Source organism: Lipotes vexillifer, unplaced genomic scaffold (genome assembly GCF_000442215.2).
Source record: "Lipotes vexillifer unplaced genomic scaffold, Lipotes_vexillifer_v1.1 scaffold384, whole genome shotgun sequence".
NCBI lineage: Eukaryota > Metazoa > Chordata > Mammalia > Artiodactyla > Lipotidae > Lipotes > Lipotes vexillifer.
The window spans coordinates 4,172,152-4,189,744 of NW_006793498.1; positions in this window are offsets into that span (position 1 = coordinate 4,172,152).

Genomic DNA, 17,593 nt, shown 5'->3' on the forward strand with positions numbered 1-17,593 from the left:
ATCTCCCCACAACTAGTGCGCCTGCCTGGAGACTCTGATGCTCAAGAAGATGGGAGGGACCCCAAAGTGAACCAGTAGGACGTAGGGGGACTGAGGGGAGAGAAGGAGCAGAGGCCAGACAGGATCGGTGCCCCTGAGACCAGATCAGGAGAGGCAGGTGGGAGGGACTCTCCTGGAGCAGCGGGAGAGTGGAGGGTGATTGCCCTGCCCACTCAGGCCCCGGGAGCCTGCTGAGCTCCCAGGCCAGTACCCCCCACAAAACCCCATCCAGGCCACATGGGTCCTGGGGGCATAGGAGGGAGGCTGGGGAGATCAGGAGAGGCAGGCTCAAGGAGCCATGCAAGAGAAGCGAGAGGAGTGGAGGTCGCCTGCCCGGGTCACTCGGGCCCGGAGAACCTGCGGGGCTCCCAGGTGAGGTCCCCTGCCCTCTGAGACCAGGGCTGGGGGGCACGCCTTGGCCCCTTCTGTTCCCCACAGCCCCCCTTTTCCAGCCCTGTGCGTCCTGAGCATTGGCCCCGCCCAAACCTCGCCCTTGCTTAGGCCCCGCCTCCACAGCCAAGGACTTCCCCCACACTTGCTTTTCTCTTTTCCCTCCTCCTCTTTATTTATTATTATGGTAAAGATGCACCTTCCGGTTGTTGATTCATCTATATTTTTATTTTTATATTCTTCCTAACATGTCTGTTAGTTTCCTAGTCGAATTTTATTTTTCACTTTGGTTTTTCTTTTTGCCACCCCAGGCGGCTTGCGGGACCCTGGTTCACGAGCCCAGAGTTGGGCTGAAGCTCCTGCGGTGGGAGGTCCAAGTCTGAACCACTGGACTAACAGAGAACCTCATACCCCAGGGAATAGTCATCGGAGTGAGGTCTCCCGGAGTTCCTCATCTCAGCACCAAGACCCAGCTCTACCTAACAGCCTACAAACCCTAGTGTTGGAAGCCTCAGCCCAAACACAACCAGTAAGACAGGAACACAATCCCACTCATTTAAAAAAAAAAAAAAAAAGACAGCAAAAAAATATATCACAGATGAAGGAGCAAGGTAAAAACCTACAAGACCAAATAAATGAAGAGGAAATAGGCAATCTACCTGAAAATGAATTCAGAGTAATGAGAATAAAGATGATCCAGAATCTCAGAAATAGAATGGAGGCACAGATGAGAAAATACAAGAAAGTTTAACAAAGATCTAGAAGAACTAAAGAACAAACAAACAGAGATGAACAACACAATAACTGAAGTGAAAAATACACTAGAAGGAACCAATAACAGAATAACTGAGGCAGAACAAATAAGTGAGCTGGAAGACAAAACAGTGGAAATAACTGCCAAGGAGCAGAATAAAGAAAATAGGATGAAAAGAACTGAAGACAGGGCTTCCCTGGTGGCACAGTGGTTGAGAGTCTGCCTGCCGATGCAGGGGACACGGGAGCGTGCCCCGGTCCGGGAAGATCCCACATGCCGCGGAGCAGCTGGGCCCGTGAGCCATGGCCACTGAGCCTGTGCGTCCGGAGCCCGTGCTCTGCAACGGGAGAGGCCACAACAGTGAGAGGCCCGCGTACAGCAAAAAACAAACAAACAAACAAACAAAAACAAATAAACAAAAAAACAAAAAGAACTGAAGACAATCTCAGAGATCTCTGTGACAACACTAAACGCACCAACATTGGAATATAGGGGTCCCAGAAGAAGAAGAGAAAAAGAAAGGATCTGAGAAAATATTTGAAGAGATTATAGTCGAAAACTTCCCTAACATGGGAAAGGAAATAGTCACCCAAGTCCAGGAAGCACAGAGAGTCCCATATAGGATAAACCCTAGGAAAAACACACCAAGACACATTAATCAAACTAACAAAAATTAAATTCAAAGAAAAAATATTAAAAGCAACAAGGGAAAAACAAAAAATAACATACAAAGGAATCCCCATAAAGTTATCAGCTGATTTTTCAGAGGAAACTCTGCAGGCCAGAAGGGAGTGGCAAGATATACTTAAAGTGATGAAAGAGAAAAATCTACAACCAAGATTACTCTACCCATGAAGGATCTCATTCAGATTCAATAAAGAAGTCAAAAGCTTTTCAGACAAGCAAAAGCTAAGAGAATTCAGCACCACCAAACCAGCTTTACAACAAATGCTAAAGAAACTTCTCTAAGCGGGAAACGGAAGAGAAGAAAAAGACACACAAAAACAAACCCAAAACAATTAAGAAAATGGTAAAAGGAACAAACATAGCGATAATAACCTTGAATGTAAATGGATTAAATGTCCCAAAAGACACAGACTGACTGCATGGATACAAAAACAAGACCCAGAAAATTTAAGAAAATTGAAATCGTATCAAGCGTCTTTTCTGACCACAATGCTTTGAGACTGGAAATCAATTACAGGAAAAAAAAAACCGTAAAACCCACAAATAACATGGAAGCTAAACAGTGTGCTACTAAATAACCGAGAGATCAGTGAAGAAATCAAGGAAATAAAAAAATACATAGAAACAAATGACAACGAAAACACGATGACCCAAAACCTATGGGACATAGCAAAAGCAGTTCTAAGAGGGAAGTTTATAGCAATTCAATCTCACATCAAGAAACAAGAAAAATCTCAAATAAACAATCTAACCCTACACTTAAAACAACTAGAGAAAGAAGAACAAAGAAAACCCCAAGTCAGTAGAAGGAAAGAAATCATAAAGATCAGAGCAGAAATAAATGAAACAGAAACAAAGAAAACAAAAGCAAAGATCAATAAAATTGAAACCTGGTTCTTTGAGAAGATAAACAAAATTGATAAACCCTTAGCCAGACTCATCAAGAAAAAAAGGGAGAGGACACAAATCAATAAAATTAGAAATGAAAAAGGAGAAATCACAACTGACACTGCAGAAAGGCCAAGGATTATAAGAGACTACTACAAACAACTATATGCCAATAAAATGGACAACCACGAAGAAATGGACAAATTCTTGGAAAGGTACAATTTTCCAGGACTGAACCAGGAAGAATTAGAAAATATAAACAGACCTATCACAAGTAATGAAATTGAAACCGTAATTAAAAATCTTCCAACAAACAAAAGTCCAGGACCAGATGGCTTCACAGGTGAATTCTATCAAATATTTAGAGAAGAGCTAACACTGATCCTTCTCAAAGTCCTCCAAAATTGCAGAGGGAGAAACACTCCCAAATTCATTTTACGAAGCCACCATCACCCTGATACCAAAACCAGAAAAAGATATCACAAAAAAAGAAAATTACAGACCAATATCACTGATGAACATAGATGCAAAAATCCTCAACAAAATACTAGCACACAGATTCCAACAGCACATTAAAAGGATCATACACCATGATCAAGTGGGATTTATCCCAGGGATGCAAGGATTCTTCAAAATACGCAAATCAATGTGATACACCACATTAACAAATTAAGGAATAAAAACATATGATCTCAATAGATGCAGAAAAAGCTTTTGACAAAATTCAACACACATTTATGATAAAAACTCTCAAGAAAATGGGCACAGAGAGAACCTACCTCAACATAATAAAGGCCATATATGACACATTCACAGTAAGCATCATACTCAATGGTGAAAAACTGAAAGCATTTCCACTATGATCAGGAACAAGACAAGGTTGCCCACTCTCACCACTCTTATTCACCATAGTTTTGGAAGCCCTAGCCACGGCAATCAGAGAAGAAAAAGAAATAAAAGGAATACAAATTGGAAAAGAAGTAAAACTGTCACTGCTTGCTGATGACATGATACTATACATAGAAAATCCTAAAGGTGCTACCAGAAAACTACTAGAACTAATCAATGAATTTGGTAAGGCTGCAGGAAACAAAATTAATGCACAGAAATCTCTGGCATTCCTATACACCAACAGCGAAAAATCAGGAAGAGAAATTAAGGAAACACTCCCATTTACCACTGCAACAAAAAGAATAAAATACCTAGGAATAAACCTGCCTAAGGAGGCGAAAGAGTTGTACTCAGAAAACTATAAAACACTGATGAAAGAAATCAAAGATGACATAAACAGATGGAGAAATATACCATGTTCTTGGATTGGAAGAATCAATATTATGAAAATGACTATACTACCCAAAGCAATCTACAGATTCATTGCACTCCCTATCAAACTACCAATGGCATTTTTCACAGAATTAGAACGAAAAATTTTACAATTCATATGGAAACACAAAAGACCCCGAATAGCCAAAGCAATCTTGAGAAAGAAAAACAGAGTTGGAGGAATCAGTCTCCCCGACTTCAAACTATACCACAAAGCTACAGTAATCAAGACAGTATGGTACTGGCACAGAAACAGAAATATAGATCAATGGAACAAGATAGAATGCCCAGAGATAAACCCACGCATATATGGGCACCTAATTTACAACAAAGGAGGCAAGAACATACAATGGAGAAAAGACAGACTCTTCAATAAATGGTGCTGGGAAAACTGGACAGCTACGTGTAAAAGAATGAAATTAGAACACTCCCTAACACCATACACAAAAATAAACTCCAAATGGATTAAAGACTTAAATGTAAGACCAGACACTATAAAACTCTGAAGAGTAAAACATAGGAAAAACACTCTTTGACATAAGCCACAGCAAGATCTTTTTTGACCCACCTCCTAGAGAAATGGAAATAAAAACAAAAATAAACAAATGGGACTTAATTAAACTTAAAAGCTTTTGCACAGCAAAGGAAACCATAAACAAGACAAAAAGACAACCCTCAAAATGGGAGAAAGTATTTGCCAATGAAACAACAAAGGATTAATCTCCAAAATATACAAACAGCTCATAGAGCTCAATATCAAAAAAACAAACAATCCAGTTAAAAAATGGGCAGGAGACCTAAATAGACATTTCACCAAGGAAGGCATACAGGTGGCCAAGAGGCACATGAAAAGATGCTCAACATCACTAATTATTAAAGAAATGCAAGTCAAAACTACAATTAGTTATCACCTCACACCAGTCAGAATGGCCATTATCAAAAAATCTAGAAACAATAAATGCTGGAAGGAGTGTAGTGAAAAGGGAACCCTCCTGCACTGTTGGTGGGAATGTAAATTGATACAACCACTATGGAAAACAGTGCAGAGGTTCCTTAAAAAACTAAAAATAGAATTAGCATATGACCCAGCAATCCCACCACTGGGCATATACCCTGAGAAAACCGTAATTCAAAAGGAGTCATGTACCACAGTGTTCATTGCAGCACTATTTACAACAGCCAGGACATGGAACAAACCTAAATGTCCATCGACAGATGAATGGATAAAGAAGATGTGGCACATATATACAATGGAGTGTTACTCAGCCATAAAAAGAAACAAAATTGAGTTATTTGTAGTGAGGTGGATGGACACAGAGTCTGTCATACAGAGTGAAGTAAGTCAGAAAAAGAAAAACAAATACCATATGCTGACATATAATATGGAATCTAAAAAAGAAAATGGTACTGATGACCTAGTTGCAGGGCAGGAATAAAGAGGTAGACATAGAGAATGGACTTGAGGTCATGGGGTGGGAGGGCAAAGCTGGGGCGAAGTGAGAGCTAACATCGACATATATACACTACGGAATGTAAAATAGTTGGCTGGTGGGAAGCAGCAGCACAGCACAGGAAGATCGGCTCAGTGTTTTGCGAGGACCTAGAGGGGTGGATAGAGAGGGTGGGAGGAAGGCTCAAGAGGGAAGGGATATGGGGACATGTGTATGCATATGGCTGATGGGCTTTGTTGTCCAACAGAAACTAACACAATATCGTGAAGCAATTATACTCCAATAAAGATCTATTTAAAAAAAGACACAAATGTTGCCTTCTATCCTCCTTTCCTTGTATAGGTCCTCACTCACTGTGACATATATGCACACACCTGCCACAGCCAGGCCCCCCACATTCATTCCGTGTTCTGCAGTTTTATGGGATTTCCGTCGGCAAATCTGGCCTTGCGCCAATTAACAGGAGACACATGGAAATTAGCACACTTCTCTGTATATACTATCAACTCTAATTCTTGTCAGTTTAAAATAAAATCCTAATTTACTATAGTCATTGGCAAGCAATATGCCCAATGCTTTTACTTCGCATGTTTGGGAGTGTTCCCAAGTCTTTATTTCCCAAGAGACCTACCACAAGTCACTACTGCCAAGAACGTCACTTCACAAGATGGCCAAGGGGCTTCCTTACACCAAGAGAAAACAAAGGAACTCAAAAAGGACCCTAACAGACATACAGATATCTGTTCCTCATCTACAGACATTAACCAAATTCAGAGTGGTTACAGATGACTAAGGTACAAGGCTCCCTGAGCATGGAACTTAAAAACTCATCATGTTTTATGTATTTCAGTACCAAAGAACAAGTCCTGCTCCCCAAAACTCACCTCGCTATTAGGCTTGAAAAAGTTTAATATCTGTACTTAATTCTTAGCCTTACTAAATTCATAACTAAGGGAACGATTAACACTATAAGTTACAGACTATAAAACACATTAATAATAAATCCAATAATTCATTACTGTCCTCAACCCATTCTTGGGTTTTGCCGAGTGCAAGTTAAAAAGCAAAACACGGCTTCCCTGGTGGCGCAGTGGTTGGGAGTCCGCCTGCCGATGCAGGGGACGCGGGTTCGTGCCCCGGTCTGGGAAGATCCCACATGCCGCGGAGTGGCTGGGCCCGTGAGCCATGGCCGCTGAGCCTGCGCGTCCGGAGCCTGTGCTCCGCGATGGGAGAGGCCACAACAGTGAGAGGCCCACATACCGCAAAAAAAAAAAAAAAAAGCAAAATAACTACATAACGTTAGCGTCTGGAAGCACTGTAACTTGCCGTTACAAAAGTGTTCAACATCAATGATTTCAGTGGATCCCCCCCACAAGCTTGGGATAGGACAGAAAGAGACAAGGAAACCCAGTTTCAGGAAGGCAACTTGTCCAAGGCCACATGGCTGATGGGGCAGAAGAGGCCCTCTAACCCCCAAATGCTTTGACCCCAAGTTTAGTGTTCTTTCTGCTACCACCTGAGGCTGTACATGATCAAAAAGGAGTGATGGCATTTTAATTAAGGAGAAAATATTACCAATCACCTTGGAAAAGTTACTACTGATCTTAGATGTACCTTAGAAACAATGAAAATGTGCTTTAAGAGAAAAGTCTTAAGGGAAAAATATATATTCAGAAGGTAGTCAATCTAAACAGTTATAATTAATTTTTCCAATACACAGTATACAAAGATAGTATTCGTATTTTTCCCCAAAGTTTTTTACTGAGGTGAAATTAACGTACTACAAAATAAACCAGGGAAGTCCCTGACGGTCCAGTGGTTAAGACTGGGAGCTTTCACTCACCGGGTCAGGGTTCAATCCCTGGTCCCCTGGGCGAGGAACTAAGATCCCACAAGCCGCGCGGTACAGCCAAAAACAAACAAACAGACAAAAACAAAATAAACCATTTTAGCAAATAATTCAGTGGCACTTAGTACATTCCAATTTTGTACAACCGCCATCTTTATCTAGCCCCAAAATACTCCATCACCCCAAAAGGAAACCATTAAGCAGCTCCTCTCCATTCCCCCTCCCCCTGGCCTCTATGATTCTTATTTTCTTGGCTGTGATACTATACATGCGTCAAGCATCTGTGTGGAACACAGGACTCCTCATTAGTAGTTCCTAACCTGGCTGAGGAGCTTCTTAAAAGTACACACACAGGGCCCCGGCCACTGAATGAGGGAAATCCCAAGTATCAATGAGTCAAATAAATGATGGCCTTGGAATACGTATCACCTAAAATTAGGTAGTTGATTCGGTAGTGTTGACGTTATAGCCAGTTCTTCTTGGCATTCATCTTATTTAGTAGATTTTTTTCCTACAGTGTATACATAAATATGTACAAAATAGACACACACACAAGATATCCTCTAAAATGTCAGCAAAAATGTTATTCGGAATGGGATTATAACTTCTGATCTCTAATTAGAAACAAAACATTTTTTAAAAACTATGTCGTCGGGGGGCTTCCCTGGTAGGGTAGTGGTTAAGAATCTGCCTGCCAGTACAGGGGACACAGGTTCGAGCCCTGGTCCAGGAAGATCCCACATGCCGCGGAGCGACTAAGCCCGTACACCACAACTACTGAGCCTGCGCTCTAGAGCCTGCAAGCCACAACTACTGAGCCCGAGAGCCTAAAGCCTGCGCTCCGCAACAAGACAAGCCACTGCAATGGGAAGACCCAACGCAGCGAAAAATAAATAAATTTATTAAAAAAAAAAAAAACTATATTGTCATATGACTTCATGCCATCTCACCCATTAACTTTTTGATTTCCTGCCAATACTTTTGCCAGTTTAAGTTTAATGAGATTTGGCTACTTTTTCTAGTAGTAGTTAGTTATAATATTAAAACCCAGAGGTTCTGGGTTATACTCATATGCAACTACTCAAGTAGAGCTCGACCTTGTTGTGGAATTGCCTCCCAGGATTTTGAATCACATGGGATGAAGCACACACCCGTCAGTTCCTATTCAGATATTACCCCACAATAACTTATCTTCCACAAAAAAGGGTCCCCCCTCCAGTATCCCTAGTTAAACTGTAAGAAAGTACAGTCTATTCACTACAATGTTTAAAAATTAACTAAGACGAGGGTAAATTAACTTTGGGGCTCTTCTCTTTTCCTTTCCCAAAGCTAGGACTAGCTTCCTGAGCAGTTAAGACTACCGTGCCTTCCCAGGTTACTGTTTGCAGAGTCAAATAAAGAATAAGTAAGCTGTACTGGCCAGGGCAAGCGGTGAAGGGCTTCAGTTATCTTGGGCTGAAGTCTCTGTTCAGTAAACTAAACCATTTCTTTGTTTTTGAGCTCTCTTTGAGAGGTTCTCCTCACACACATTCCTTAACTTGCTAGCTCAATTTTTGGGAAAAATCCCAACTCTACTCAAGTGTCAAGACTAACAGGCCAACACAGTCAGGGAGATTGATGTGTCCCTTAGTGATCACTAGTGGCTGAGCAGCAGCTCAGCCTGAGACCCACGGAAGGAAGGGCTTACAACCTGCAAAAGTTCCAGCGTCTGGCACGGAAGTGGCTATTGATCACTTGCCACTTTGTTCTCCTCTTGGGGCCCCACCTTCTAGCCAAACTAAAACCCAGAGACCACTTCTCTGTGCTGCACTATGAACACAATACTGTCATTATTAATACCTGACATGTCAGGCACTGCTATATGTCTTCCACATGAAGGATTTTATTTAACCTTCACAACCTTATGAAATAGGTATCATTATCTCATTTCACAATTGAGGAAAGACAGCCTGAGAGAGGGAAAGTGACTGTGCCTAGTCACACAGCTATGAAGTACTCAAACTGAGCTCTCCCTGAGGGAAAGCTGATCCTCCCTCTACGTACTCCAAAGCCAAACGCTATTTACCAAAGGCTATTAAAAATACTGGCGCAAATAATAAGAATACAAAAGCGGTGGGTGGGACGGTAGGAAATCGACATATTCAAAATACAGGTAGGGTTTTCCTGAGCGGGATGCATAAAAATTTTTATCTATTTAACAACCAAAAAAAGTGTTTTCTGCGCAGAAGTGTCTATACAAATTAAGAACTACAAAGGATTCTCCCTACACCTAAGATATATGCTAAAGTTACATCCCTCTCTACTACATTTCCTATAACAGCATTTATTTTCTCCTTACCTCATCTATACAGCTACAAAGAGAGGGAATTACAAACAGTAATTGCTGCTGGAACTTCCGAAAGCTTTCCAAGTTTCTCTTATATAATCAATTCTGGCTAAGTTCTTTCACTCTTACTGTACTCCCTTTTCAGTCCCCAATCTTAAACCCCAACCCAGTCTCTAAACTTCTGCGCGCTCATAAATCTTTGTTCCTCGCAGGGCTGCCTTTCATGGCTTTTTCCTGTTTCTCATTCTTTTTAAAGGTACGGGGCGAAAAATAAGCTCATCAGACTAATGACACGTGGGATTTGAAGGGAATCTTAGAAATTTATCTTATTTCACGTGAATTAACTGAGTCCATGGTCACAAAGCTTCATGCCTTTCAACTTTCCTCGCCAGAGGAGGGGGCCGAATCTCGACTCTTGCAGGGCAGTTCGACACGTTTTGCGATTCCTGCGCAGGAACAATGCCATTTCAACTGTTTTACACGAAATTACTCACACCTAGAATTACGCTAAAATCCAGAGCTGCATTAACTTTCCGAGCAAATGAATTCAACCGGTCCTTGCTAACATGAGCCAGCCTGGTGTGTTCCAGGAGCAATTCAAAGTAGAGAAAGCCTTTTCCCATAGTAGGCAGCTCACGGATGCCCGGGCTGCACGCTCTTGAATGAACCGCAGGTGTGAGGGATGCAGAGGCAGGAGAAATGCACCTCGGTGGCAAGGGCACACACGCCGAGATGCCAGACGGGCCTCACGCCTGATCTCGGTGACGCTGGAAGAGAAATCACCCCCTACGCCACCGAGTGATGAGGGCCGGGAGCCGGCTCTCCTGCAGAACCGGCCCGGCCGCAGGCAGCTGCAGCCCGAGGAGCAGGGCCCACCCCGGAACCTCGCGCCCCACCGAGGCAGGCCCCGCAAGCGAACTGGAGAGCAGAGGTGGCCCCTGGGTAGGGCCGCCGGCGCCGGGGCACTCCGGGACCGCGGCCGGCCAGAGGGGCAGCGCCGCTGCGTTGGGGCCGAGAGTTCCGCGCCAGTGGTCCTGGACACCGGGAGGCAATGGAGAGCGGGCCGGAGTAGGGGCGACCCGGAGCAGGCGCGGAGCGGCCAGCGCGGCCCCAGCCGGGAAGTCACACACTTACCGGGTGGCGACTGCCCTGCACCTCCTACTCCCCAGTCGCAGCACCCGCCAGCTCCAACGGCCGCACGGTAACTGGAGGAAAGGCTGGGGAGCGGTGGGGGCGGCCCAGGAGCCCGCGCGCGGCCCCGCCCGCAGCCTTGGCGCCCATTGGCCGCTCCCGGCACAGGCCACGCCCAGGTCACGCGCCCGGCAGCCGGCGGAGAGGGGCCGCAGAGGGAGTGGACTGCGGGACTCCGGCTCGCCGCTGGCGGGGATAGGAGCTAACCGGATTCGGTGACGCCTCCGACGGCCCCGAGGTCAACTCTGCGGTGAAAGAGAAACTTAAGAGCCACGGAAGAGCCTTCTCAGGGTGCTGATTCTTTTTGTTCACGTGAACCTCTGCAGTCAGAAAGAAGTAAACTTGCACTCCTTTTTTAAAAAAACCCAGCTTTTTAGTGTGAAAATTTATAAACCGAATGAACACTTGAACAGTATACCCTGCACTAAATTAAATGCTAACATTTCACAGTATTTGCGTTCTCTCTCACTGTATAGGTTTTTTTTTACCCCGAACCATTGGAAAGTTGAAGACAACACTGCTTCACCCCCAAAATACCTCGGCATTAGAACATGCAAGACGTTAAATACCATTTCAGTCAAATCCAATATACTGTCCATATTTAAATTTCCTTTGTTGTCCCTAAAGGCTTCACACACACATTTTTTTTTCCAGTTCGAGATCTACCCAGGATTCGTTGCATTTGATTTCATGCCTCTCTGTACAAACTCTTTTAGTCTACTACCCTAGCACTAGTACTCTCACTTTAAAAAGAATCGTTTGTTAACGCAAGTTCGTGGGCGGAGGCACAGCGAGGCCAAACAAACCGAAACAGCAGAGTTTGGAGCGGAGAAAAGCTTATTGCAAGGAGACAGGCAGCTCACGCCCTCTAAGCAACAAACTCCCCAAAAGGGTTTCAGCAAAGCACTTTTAAAAGCCAGGTGAGGGAGGGGGCGTCGCTGGGAATGTGATTAGCTTGTGCACAGTTCTCTGAATGGCTGATGGTGAGGTAGCAGGGTGGTGTTACAGGGGTTAACAGTATCTGTCCTCAGGCTCCAGGAGGCCTGGGGCTAGTTGCTCACAGGGGTTGTCAAGTAATTAACATCTTCCATTTGTTGGAGGGGTGGGGCGGGAGGGGGTGTTCACTTCTTCAAACAACTAAGGAAGTGTGCATCAAATACTATTATCTAGGTACTTCAGAGAGGAGCCAGAACAGAGGAGATGGGGGAAGGCCTGTCCCTGGAAGGCCCCTGCTCCGTTACACTTTCATTACTTTGACATATTTGAAAAGTCCAGGCCAATTGTAGACTATATCAGTATGGGTTTATTGAATTCTTTCTTCATGATTAGATTCAAGTCAAACTTTTTAGTAAGAAAAGTCAGAGGTGATGCTGTGTACTTCCATCAGCAGGCACAGTATCCTTTTGGCCTATTATCCATGATGTCAAGCTTGATCACTTGATCAAGGGTGGGCTGGTAGTTCTCTCCACAAAGATCGTCTCTCCCTCTGCAACAGGTGTCTGCAATGCTAGGCTGAAACCAGGTGAGTATTTTCACCCAATAGGGGTAGCAAACATTTAGCGCAAACATTATAAAATGGAGATTTTCTAATTCTATCATTCCTTCTCCGTTTATTAGCTGGCATTCCTTTCTAAAGAAGAGGAGGACTCCCGCCCCCCTCTTTCTCCTTTTCTTTTTTGTTTTTCCTCCCCTTCACAATTCCCCTCCCCCCCTTCTTTTGAATAACAGTGTGAACTCTGGCATTCTTTTAAAATTCAATTTAATTAAATTACTGTAATCAAATACCATTATTGTTTGTGGTGCTCAAATTGCCCTTCTGTGAGCCATGGAAGCCCCCTACCCAGCTCCTTTTTCCTTACATATATCCTATCAGTCTTTGAACATTACCTTGCTTTCTGACCCAGGACCTCCCAAGCTCTCCGTGTATTTTCTCTGCCTTATGCAGAGAAACCTTAGTTCCTTTTAGTAGGAAATGGTACTTGGAAAACTAAATCTGAGTGTTTGCTACTGGGATATCATTTCTTCTAGGCCCTTTCAGTGGACCAAGTGTATATATATTCATATAGATATAAAACAGTAAACAGGGCTTCCCTGGTGGCGCAGTGGTTGAGAGTCCACCTGCTGATGCAGGGGACACGGGTTCGTGCCCCGGTCCGGGAAGATCCCACATGCTGCGGAGCGGCTGGGCCCATGAGCCATGGCCGCTGAGCCTGCGCGTCCGGAGCCTGTGCTCCGCAGCGGGAGAGGCCACGACAGTGAGAGGCCCATGTACCGCAAAAAAAAAAAAAAGGAAGAAAAAGAAAACAGCATAGTCTTTACCCAAATATATTTTAAAATCATGAGTTCATACTGATACCCCCAATTAAAAATTCAACACCACGAGGTTCATTCTAGCCTTCCTCTTTCCATATTTATATCTTTTTTCTCCCACAATGAAAACCCTGGTTACTAACAAAAAGATATGAAATATGATGTCAAAAACAGTAAACATGGCAGCGGTAAAAATGCAGGAAAATGCTGGTTCCCATCAGCATCAATATATTTACTCATTTATTCTATCCTACAATACACACAAAAGACCTAAGACTTCACTACTAACACCAGAAGCAAAACTTCTAAGTTCAGGATTTCTTTGCAGTTCTTTTTATCTTTATAAATACGGCCCTTCTCAACGATGTGCAATATATGTGATATATTGTTAGGTTTGTTATTTTTATTTGCATAATTTTAGTTTGTTTTTTTCATCTTTCTTATCTAGTTTTTTTTTTTTTGCGGTACGCAGGCCTCTCACTGTTATGGCCTCTCCCGTTGCGAAGCACAGGCTCCTGACGCGCAGGCTCAGTGGCCATGGCTCACGGGGCCAGCCCAGACCGGGGCACAAACCCGTGTCCCCTGCATCAGCAGGTGGACTTTCAACCACTGCGCCACCAGGGAAGCCCCTAGTTTTATTTTTTGAATGTATAAAGCATTTACCTGGTTCAAAATCAAACCTTACAAATGATTTATTCAGAGGAAGCTCTCCCTTCCTGTTTCCTGCACTCTGTTCCCACTCACCTCCTATCACTAACCATTGTCATTAGTTTCTAGTTTATTCTCCCATTTCCCCCCCCCAAAAAATTAAGAATATGTATTTATTTGTTTGGTATCTATTGCTATATAGTTATGCTTTGCAGCTTAAAACAACAAACATTTATTACCTCACAGTTTCTTTGCATCAGAAATCCAAGAAGAGACTTCCTTGGTGGCGCAGTGGTTAAGAATCCACCTGTCAATGCAGGGGACACGGGTTCAAGCCCTGGTCCGGGAAGATCCCACATGCCGCAGAGCAACTAAGCCCGTGCACCACAGCTACTGAGCCTGCACTCTAGAGCCCGGGAGCCACAACTACTGAGCCCACGTGCCACAACTACTGAAGCCCATGAGCCTAGAGCCTGTGCTCTGCAATAGGAGAAGCCACCACAGCGAGAAGGCTGCGCACCGCAACGAAGAGTAGCCCCTGCTCACCGCAACCAGAGAAAGCCCCCGTTCATCAGCGAAGACCCAACACAGCCAAAAATAAATAAATAAATAATTTTTTTAAGAAAAAGAAAATAACGAAATCCAAGAAGGGCTTAGGTAGCTACCTCTGGCTCCAGGTCTCTCGCAAGAATGCAATGAAGATGGCACTTGGGGCTACAATCCTCTCAAGTCTGGACTGGGGGAGGATCTGCCTCCAAACTCACTCAACCTGGCTGTTAGTTGGCCTCAGAAGATCCTCTTTCAAGGTACCTCACGTGACTGTTGGCAGATCTCAGGTCCCTGCTGGCTGTCAGCCAGTGAATTAGTTTCTTGGGGCTGCCTTAATAAATTACCACAAACAGGGTGGTTTTAAAAAAATGGGGGGTTCTTTGTTATACAGCAGAAACTAACACAACACTGTAAAGCAATTATACTCCAATAAAGATGTTAACAAAAAAAATGGGGGCTTTATTCTGTCACAGTTCTGAAGGCTAGAAGTTCAAAATCAAGATGTCAGCAGGGAAGAATCCTTCCTTGCCTCTCTCCATACTTCTAGCAGTTGCCAGCTATCCTTGGGTGTTCTTGGCTTGTAACTGCATAACTTTTGTCTCTGCCTCTGCCTTTACATCACGTTTGTGTGTCTCTGTGTGTGTGTGTCTCTGTGTGTCTGTGTCCAAATTTCCTGCTGCTAAGGACACCAGTCATTGTATTTGGGTCCACCCTAATCCAGTATGACCTCGGCTTAACTTGATTGCAGTAGCAAAGACGCTGTTTCCAGATAAGGTCACTTCACAGATACCAGGTGGATTAGGACTTCAGTATGTCTTTCTGGGAGACACAATTCAACCCACAACCACCGAAAATATCAGTTTCTTGCATCGTGGTTTCTCAGTAAAACTACTCACAACGTGGCAGCTTGCTTCGCACTACAGAGAAAAAGGAAAAAAGAGAGAGGGATTCCAGCATGGAAGCCGTGGTCTTTTTGTAACATTATTTAACAGTGACATCCCACTACTTCTGCTATATTTTACTTGCTTTCTAGAGTCAGTAAGTCCAGCCCACACTCAAGGGGAAAGGATTACACAATAGGCAATGATCAGGGGGGCCATCTCAGACCCTGCCTGCCACGATTTATATATTTTATTTTACTTCCCCTTTTTTCTTCCATGAAAGGTAGCACATTTTATTCTTCCTTGCTATTTTCGCTGTTTAACAGTAGATAATGTATCCTGGAAATCACTCTGGAGTATAACTGAGCAGGACCCTATGGGGCCTTCCCAGGACAGACCCCTCCCCCATCTCCTGCTTTAGCTCCTCCCTGAAGCACCTAGATAACAGTTATCTGATGCACATTCCCTGAGTTGTTTTACAGATGCTAAAACCCCTACCAAATAGAAGACTTTAACTACATGATGACCATGAGCACACAGCCCCCAGACCTACTGGCGCCTAAGGATGGATCATGTTGACCCCTGTGACACCACCCTCATCATCAACCAATCAGAATTGTGCACGAACTGATCATGTTGGATCATGCTGACCCATGTGACACCCCCCCAACCCCACCCACCTTGCCTTTAAGAATGCTTTCCCAGGACTTCCCTGGTGGGCCAGTGGTTAGGACTCCATGCTCTCACTGCCAAGGGCCCAGGTTCAGTCCCTGGTTGGGGAACTAAGATCTCACAAGCAGTGTGGTTCGGCCAAAAAATAAATAAATAAACAAAAATGCTTTCCTGAAACCCATCAGGGAGCTCGGGTGTTTTGAGCACTAGTTGCCCTGGACTCCTTGCTTGGCACCTGCAATAAACATTGCAGTTTCCTTCACCACAACCCTGTGTCAGTAGATTGGCTTTCCTGCGAGCAGGTGACCCAAGTTTGATTCAGAAACAAAAGCAGTTCTCAGTACTACATTCATTATTTTGTAATAACCTATAAGGGAAAAGAATCTGAAAAAGTATGTATATGTATAACTGAATCACTGTGCTTTACACCTGAAACTAACATGACATTGTAAATAAACTGTGCTCCAATTAAAAAAAAAAAAAAAAATCAGTTCCCAGAGGCCTTTCTCATCCTTCATTACTACAGCATACTTCTCTCTCATGTGGATGGACCCAGGTTATTTAACAGTTAGCTTCTTGTAGTGTGATAGGCAGAATTCTAAGATGGCCTCTAAGATTCTTAGCCCCTGATGTGCACATACCTTCTCCTAGTTATTCAATCAAACCTAATCTAGGTAAGTCTGTGAAAGGATTTTGCATGTATATTAAAGTCCCAGCGACTTCCCCGGTGGCACAGTGGTTAAGACTCCATGCTCCCAATGCAAGGGGCCCGGGTTCGATCCCTAGTTAGGGAACTAGATCCCACATGCATGCCACAACTAATAATTGCAACTAACAATTGCAACCAAATAAATAAATTTAAAAAAATAAAAATAAAGTCCCAAATCAGTTGCCCCTATGATAGGGAGATTATTTAGTGGGCCTGACCTAGTCATATGAAGCAGAGAATTTTCTCTAGCTGGTCACAGAAGGAAAGTCAGAGCTTCAAATCACAAGAAGGATTTGACACACCGGCTTGATGATGAGGCTTCACACGGCAAGGAATGAGGGTGCCTCTAGGAGCTGAGAGTGTCCCGAGCTGACACCCCACGAGGAGCAGCATCCTCAGTCCTGCCACCACGAGAAACTACATTCTGCCAGCAATAAGGATGACTATGAAGCAGGTTCACCCTGCTGAGTTCTCTAGATGAGAATGAAACCAGGCCGGCACCTTGATCTCAGCCTTGTGATACCCTGAGTGGAGAACACAGCCACAGCACGCCACACTTCTGATCGACTACTAAATGGGTGTCACTTGAAGCTAAACTCGTGGTTTTATATTATGCAGCAATAGAAAATGAATAAATGTGGCATATAGTGGGTTTGCAATCTTTTGCTATAACAAATAGTGAGATAATGAAGAAACGTTTGCATATATTGTGTTCATTGGAGGAGGTATAGATTCAGGGTAAATTCCCAGATGTGGGATTGTTGGGTCCAAAAGCAAATGCGGGCTTCCCTGGTGGCACAGTGGTTGAGAGTCCGCCTGCCGATGCAGGGGACACGGGTTTGTGCCCTGGTCTGGGAAGATCCCACATGCCGTGGAGCGGCTGGGCCCGTGAGCCATGGCCGCTGAGCCTGCGCGTCCGGAGCCTG